Source organism: Bos indicus x Bos taurus, chromosome 9 (genome assembly GCF_003369695.1).
Source record: "Bos indicus x Bos taurus breed Angus x Brahman F1 hybrid chromosome 9, Bos_hybrid_MaternalHap_v2.0, whole genome shotgun sequence".
Taxonomy (NCBI): Eukaryota; Metazoa; Chordata; class Mammalia; order Artiodactyla; family Bovidae; genus Bos; species Bos indicus x Bos taurus.
In genome coordinates, this window is record NC_040084.1 from 62,793,874 (window position 1) to 62,801,222 (window position 7,349).

The window sequence follows — 7,349 nt, forward strand, 5'->3', positions numbered from 1 at the left end:
AGTTTTGAGGAAGAGTAACCTGCTATGGCAGTTTCTCTGACAAGTGTTCCATTGTGAAAATGAATGGAGATTCAATTTGGAACTCCAAAGGTGCTAGCTAGACACATCCATCGAATCTCTACAGAATGCAGGTTTTTTAATTAAACGAGGACTGGAAATACTATGCTTTGACGAGTTGATCTTCAAGATCGCAGAAATTTCATTATCTATTCAAAAAGGTATCTACAAGTACACGATGTATTATTGCACTTAAGTCTATTTGGTCTTATATTAATAACACACCTGTGAGGTCATAGGAATCACTGCACACACACGCACACCCACCCCTACTTACTGAGACGTTCCTGGAGGAATTCGGAGGCCTGTTCCATCCAGAAAACAAGCATAAGCCCTGGGGCCGAGAGACTCAGCTTCTCTGGGGACCTCAGTGTCTGCGTCGCGAGTACCCCGTACCCATATAGGACACAGCGCGACTGCTATGGACGTGATATAATCATGTGGACCTTCACTCACCAGAGACTCGATTTCAGAGTAAATTTGGGAGACAGAAAAAAACCACCACTCCACCCCTGCGATCAGCAAAGCTGGGGACACCCTTAGGGGGCAGAGGTCACTGCATCCAGGCCGCGCCTGCCAGCCTGCTTCACGAGTTTCCCAGGCTGCGTGGGCCCCCACCTCGCCAGTGCACATTTTCCCCCCTAAAATTCTTGAAATAGCAGAGCCTGGGAGCCGGAAGGGCGTGGGGCTGTGCCTGCTAACAGAGCCAGAAGGCCGCGCCCGGGCTGCGGCTGGCGCGGCGGATGGCTCAGGGCTGAGGCCCCCAGGGCGCAGAGCAATCCCGGCAAGCTGGGAGAGCCCGCGGGCAGCAGAGGGAGGAGGGCACGCCGCCCTCCCGCCGCCCTTTCTCCCTTCCCCGGCTTTCTCCTGGGGCGACCGGAAAGGTGCACGGGGCTGGAGCCGGACTGAGGTTGCCTCCGATCCGCTCGGCTAGCCTTGTCCTCGGGTCCCCACTCCGCGGCAGGGAGCTCGCTGCCCGGAGGCCGGCGCTTAGCAGCCGCAGCCCGGACATCAGGCGGCGCGGCTCTTCCACCCAGCCCTGCGGATCGAGTCCGCGGAACCACTGTGGATCCTGGCTCAGGAGTCGCGACCGCCCGGGATCTCCAGGCCGAGGGATGCTGGAGCCTCTCAAGGGAGCGGCGGGGATGCTAGAGTTTGTCGTGCGGAGGCCCAGACGCGGGCACGGCTGCTGGGTCTCCGGTGGGCTCTACCTGCTCTTCTCCGAGGGGCTGGGCCGCCAGGCCCGACAGGCCGCCTTCTGAATCTCTGAGGTGAGGGCTGGAGTCTGTCTGGGGATCGGTCCGGTAGAAAGTATCCCCCGCTCCCCACCCCACGCCGCCCGGAGTCTGGGAATCACTCATTGTGTGCAGACACAAAGAAGGAGCATGGGTTGACGGTCTCTTGGAATCGGTTAAAAACACACCACACTTTTCCGAGGAAAACATTTTTCATGAGACGAGCAGAGAGTGGAGTCCAAAGTTGAAAACAACAGGCAGGTGCTGTGCCGCACACTGAAACGATGCCAAAGGCACCGGGAACGCTGGGCCCGCATTTAAAGGGATTACTTCGAGTCCTTGAATTCTTCCCAGAAGGAAGATAGCATATATATTTAAATGAAAGTGAAAAAGTGAAAGTGTTAGTTGCTCAGTCCGTGAACCATAGCCCACCAGGCTCCTCTGTCCATGGGATTCTCCAGGCAAGAATACTGGAGTGGGTAGCCATTCCCTCTCCAGGGGATATATTTAAATGAAAAAGTAGTTAATGAAGAGGGATATTTGTATTGCCTATTTGGATTTGTCTTTCTTTCCACGAGGAAAAGCCCAGTGCAGGTGAGAAAGAAAGTAATAGCATTCTAAAGAAAAAAAGCCTCAATTATTCAAACATATTAACCTAGGTGAAAAAAAATGGCAAGATAAAGCAAAATAAAATCTTGAAATCATAAATGTGGTCTATGCTGTCTCAGGGAATGCTTGTGTTGATTCACCGTGTCTGTCCAGAGAAGAAATATAGAAATTGCCTTTAGAAAGGCAATATAAAAAGTGCATTTTTCTTATTTCTAAGTATTAATCATTGCATTTCCTTTACCTCATTGAAAATCCATGAAAGAATATCACTTTTGTGGTATCTGGATTTTTAAAAACAGGTCTGTCAAAGTGTGATGAACTTGCAAATGCACAGGTTTCTTTTACTATTTTAGGACATCAACTTCTTAGGAGTTTTGCTGATTTCTGTGATTCGTACAGGTATATTCTTCAATATAACAACTAATAATAATGTCAATTTGAGTGTTTAATATTCTGTTCATACACTGGACCAGATCAGTCCCACTAGGTGCTTACCCTCTATCACACCTTTACAAAAATGTTCATTTACTCATGATTCCTCTCTCCACATCCTCATTCTCTCAACCACACCCTCTGTAATCAGGGCTCCTCTGATAAGTCTTCCTTTATCTTGGTAGTGGAGTAAAAGTCTGGATATATCTGTCACCAAAGTAGAGTTGACTGATTTGTTCTGCTTTCCCTTAGTTCACATGCACCGCCCTCCCTCCCCACTTTCCATACAGAAATAACCACTCTTTAATACTCCTATAGCTTCAATCTATTATTTACTGCATTTTGATTTGAAATCCCTTATCTTGCTTTTTATTACAGTCTATGCTCATGAGCCTGTAAGCCCTTTGAGGGTAGAGATTGTGTCTTATATCCAGGCTCCCTTCTCTAATATTCCTTGACACATTTTAAGGTAAAAATGAGCAGTCAATAAATGCCCATTGAACTAAATTCAATTCATTTTGGGTGGTCATAGGTAATGGATTTATACTTATCCTCATATTATCAAAAATATCCTAGACTTTACAGAGTGAGTAATGGTCCTCTCTCAACACTGTGTGCATGCTAAGTTGCTTCAGTCGTGTCCAGCTCTTTGCAACCCTATGGACTATAGCCCAGCAGGCTCCTATGTCCATTCTGTAAGCAAGAATGGTGGCTCAGACGGTAAAGTGTCTGCCTACAGTGTGGCAGACCCGGGTTCAATCCCTGCTTTGGGAAGATCCCCTGGAGAAGGAAATGGCAACCCAGTCCAGTACTCTTGCCTAGAGAATTCCATGGACTGAGGAGCTTGGTAGGCTACAGTCCATGGGGTCGAGTCAGACATGACTGAGTGACTTCACTTCACTTCAGGCATTTAGATATGACCTAAACAAAATCCCTTATGATTATACAGTGGAAGTGACAAATAGATTCAAGGGATTAGATCTGATAGACAGAGTCCCTGAAGAACTTTGGATGGGGGTTCATGGCATTGTACCAGAGGCAGTGATCACAACCATTCCCAAGAAAAAGAAAGGCAAAAAGGCAAAATGGTTGTCTGAGGAGGCCTTACAAATAGCTGAGAGAAGAGAAGTGAAAGGCAAAGAAGAAAAGGAAAGATATACCCATTTTAATACAGAGCTCCAAAGAATAGGAAGGAGAGATTAAAAAAAGCCTTCCTCAATGATCAGTGCAAAGACATAGAGGAAAATAATAGAATGGGAAAGACTAGAGATCTCTTCAAGAAAATTAGATATACCAAGGGAACATTTCATGCAAAGATGGGCACAATAAAGGACAGAAATGGTATGGACCTAACAGAAGCAGAAGATATTAAGAAAAAGTGGCAAGAATACACAGAAAAACTATACAAAAAAGATCTTCATGACCCAGATAACCACATTGTGATGGTGTGAACACTCACCTAGAGCCAGACATCCTGGAATGCAAAGTCAAGTGGGCCTTAGGAAGCATCACTATGAATAAAGCTAGTGAGGTGATGGAATTCCAGTTGAGCTATTTCAAATCCTAAAAGATGATGCTGTGAAAGTGCTGCACTCAATATGCCAGCAAACTGGGATACTGGAAAACTCAGCAGTGGCCACAGGACTGGAAAAGGTCAGTTTTCATTCCAATCCCAAAGAAAGGCAGTGCCAAAGAATGCTCAAACTACCGCACAATTGCACTCATCTCACACGCTAATAAAGTAATGCTCAAAATTCTCCAAACTAGGCTTCAACAGTACATGAACCATGAACTTCCAGATGTTCAAGCTGGCTTTAGAAAAGGCAGAGGAGCCAGAGATCAAATTGCCAACATCTGTTGGATCATGGAAAAAGCAAGACAGTTCCAGAAAAGTATCTGCTGCTGCTGCTGCGAAGTCGCTTCAGTCGTGTCCGACTCTGTGTGACCCCAGAGACGGCAGCCCACCAGGCTCCCCCGTCCCTGGGATTCTCCAGGCAAGAACACTGGAGTGGGTTGCCATTTCCTTCTCCAATGCATGAAAGTGAAAAGTGAAATCGCTCAGTTGTGTCCAACTCTTAGCGACCCCATGGACTGCAGCCTACCAGGCTCCTCCATCCATGGGATTCTCCAGGCAAGAGTACTGGAGTGGGTTGCCATTGCCTTCTCCAAGAAAAGTATCTACTTTTGCTTTATTGACTATGCCAAAGCCTTTGACTGTGTAGATCACGACAAACTGTGGAAAATTCTTAAAGAGATGGAAATACCAGACCACCTAACCTGCCTCCTGAGAAATGTTTATGCAGGCCAAGAAGAAACAGAAGTGGACATGGAACAACACACTGGTTCTAAATAGGTAAAGGAGTACATCAAGGCTGTATATTGTCCCCATGCTTATTTAACTTATATGCAGAATACTTTATGAGAAATTCTGGGCTGGATGAGGCATTAGCTGGAATCAAGATTGCCAGGAGAAATATCAATAACCTCAGATACGGAGATGACACCACCCTTATGGCAGAAAGTGAAGAAGAGCTCTTTCCCTTCAGCATGCCACTGAAGATCCTGGTGTCGCCATGGGCTGTCTCCCCACCCGGTGTTACGGGTATTGGAAGAACAAGCTGTACCCAAAGTCCTGCTTCTGCTGAGGTGTCCCTGATGCTAAGATCCGCATCTTTGACTTGGGGCGTAAGCAAGCCAAAGTGGATGAGTTCCCACTCTGGGGCCACATGGTGTCATATGAGTATGAGCAGCTCTCCTCTGAAGCCCTGGAGGCTGCCTATATTTGTGCCAACAAGCACATGGTGAAAAGCTGTGGCAAAGATGGTTTTCACATCCGAGTGTGGCTCGACTTCTTCCATGTCATCTGCGTCAACAAGACGTTGTCTTGCACTGGAGCTGATAGACTCCAGACAGGTATGTGTGGTGCCTTTGGAAAGCCCCAGGGCATAGTGGCCAGGGCCCACATTGGCCAGGTCATAATGTCCATCCGCATCAAGCTGCAGAACAAGGAGCATATGATTGAAGCCCTCCACCGGGCAAAGTTCAAGTTCCCTGGCCGCCAAAACATCCACATTTCCAAGAAGTGGGGATTTACCAAGTTCAACACAGATGAATTTGAAAACCTTGTGGCAGAAAAGCGACTCATCCTGGACAGCTGTGGGGTCAAATACATCTCTAATCGTGGTCTCCTGGACAAATGGCGGGCCCTGCACTCATGAGCATCAGCGCTGTCTCCTCCTTAATCATGCTCACCAATAAATGCTATTTCCTGTAAAAAAAAAAAAAAACACAAAAAAACTGAAACAAACAAAAAAAGAAAGTGAAGAAGAGCTAAAGAGCCTCTTGATGAAAATGAAAGAAGACAGTGAAAAAGTTAGCTTAAAACTCAATATTCAGAAAACTAAGATCATGGCATCCAGTTCCATCACTTGATGCCAAATAGATGGGGAAACAGTAAGAGACTTTATTTTGGGGGGCTCCAAAATCACTGCAAATGGTGGCTGAAGCCATGAAATTAAAAGACACTTGCTCCTTGGAAGAAAAGTTATGACCAACCTAGACAGCGTATTAAAAAGCAGAGACATTATTTACCAACAAATGTCCGTCTAGTCAACTAGACTAGATGACTAGTCTTATCCATACATGATAAGACAGTTGGACCCTAAAGAAAGCTGAGCACTGAAGAATTGATGCTTTTGAACTGTGGTGTTGGAGAAGACTCTTGAGAGTCTCTTGGACTACAAGGAGATCCAACCAGTCCATCCTAAAGGAAATCAGTCCTGAATATTCATTGGAAGGACTGATGCTGAAGCTGAAACCCCAATACTTTGGCCACCTGATGCAAAGGACTGACTCATTGGAAAAGATCCTGATGCTGAGAATGATTGAAGCAGGAAGGAGAAGGGGATGACAGAGGATGAGATGGTTGGATGGCATCACTGACTAGATGGATATGAGTTTGCGCAAGCTCCGGGTGTTGGTGAAGGACAGGGAGGCCTGGCATGCTGCAGCCCATGGAGTTGCAAAGAGTCAGACATGACTGAGCGACTGAACTGAACTAAAGTAAGGATATTGGAATGGGTTGCCATGCTCTTCTCCAGATGGTAAAGAATCTGCCTGCAATGTGGAAGACCTGGGTTCGATACCTGGGTTGGGAAGATCCCCTCGAAAAATGTATGGCAACCCATTCCAGTATACTTGCCTGGAGAATCTCCATGGACAGAGGAGCCTGGGAGGCTACAGTCAATGGGGTCACAGAGTCAGGCACAACTGAGCGACTTAGCACAGCACACCTCTAAGAACCTATTTGCAGCTGCCTTTCAAATATTTTGGGGAATTCGTGTTTTGTCAACCAAATTATCTATAATCAAAAGTTATGGCAAGTAGAATCAAAAGATGGCAAGATGGACGTTCAGTTGTTACACTATATCAGATGAACTGCAAAAACGCAGGCTCTAGCTTTCTCGTTAACAAACTGTGCTTTAGATCTGATTTAATTTTGTCTTTGCTCTTACATTTTGTCACAATATTGTTTTTTTTAATCATCTGCTCTGGTGGGCTGCCGTCTATGGGGTCGCACAGAGTTGGACACAACTGAAGCAACTTAGCAGCAGCAGCAGCAGCAAGAGATTCTAAATTTCCAGTCCGATTGTTTTTTAACATAATCGAATCTTTTCTCAATTTCTTCACCATGAGTTCACTCACTGTCATCTAGTGCAGTGCTTGATATGGGACCTTACCACCTTCCTAGAATTCTAAAGAGAAAAATTAATGTAAGAAGATTACATCTGACTCCAGATACGATTTATTCTTCAGTATCTGAATTATCTTACAGGAGAAACTCTAAAACTTTAGTGTGCATAAATTCACTTGAAAATTTTGACCTAAATGCAAATTCTCAGGCCACACCTCTAGAAAGTCTGATTAAATGGACTGAAGTTGGGCTCTAGAAATTTGCATTTCTAACCATCACTTTGGGATCCTTCAAATAATATGGTTCCAGACGTAGAGTTACCG

General features: G+C 45.7%; 1 pseudogene; it reads left to right on the top strand.

Moving 5' to 3' along the window:
• The first annotated feature begins 4,877 nt into the window (after window positions 1-4,877).
• On the top strand, window positions 4,878-5,598 carry LOC113898808 (annotated as a pseudogene).
• The last annotated feature ends 1,751 nt before the right edge of the window (window positions 5,599-7,349 follow it).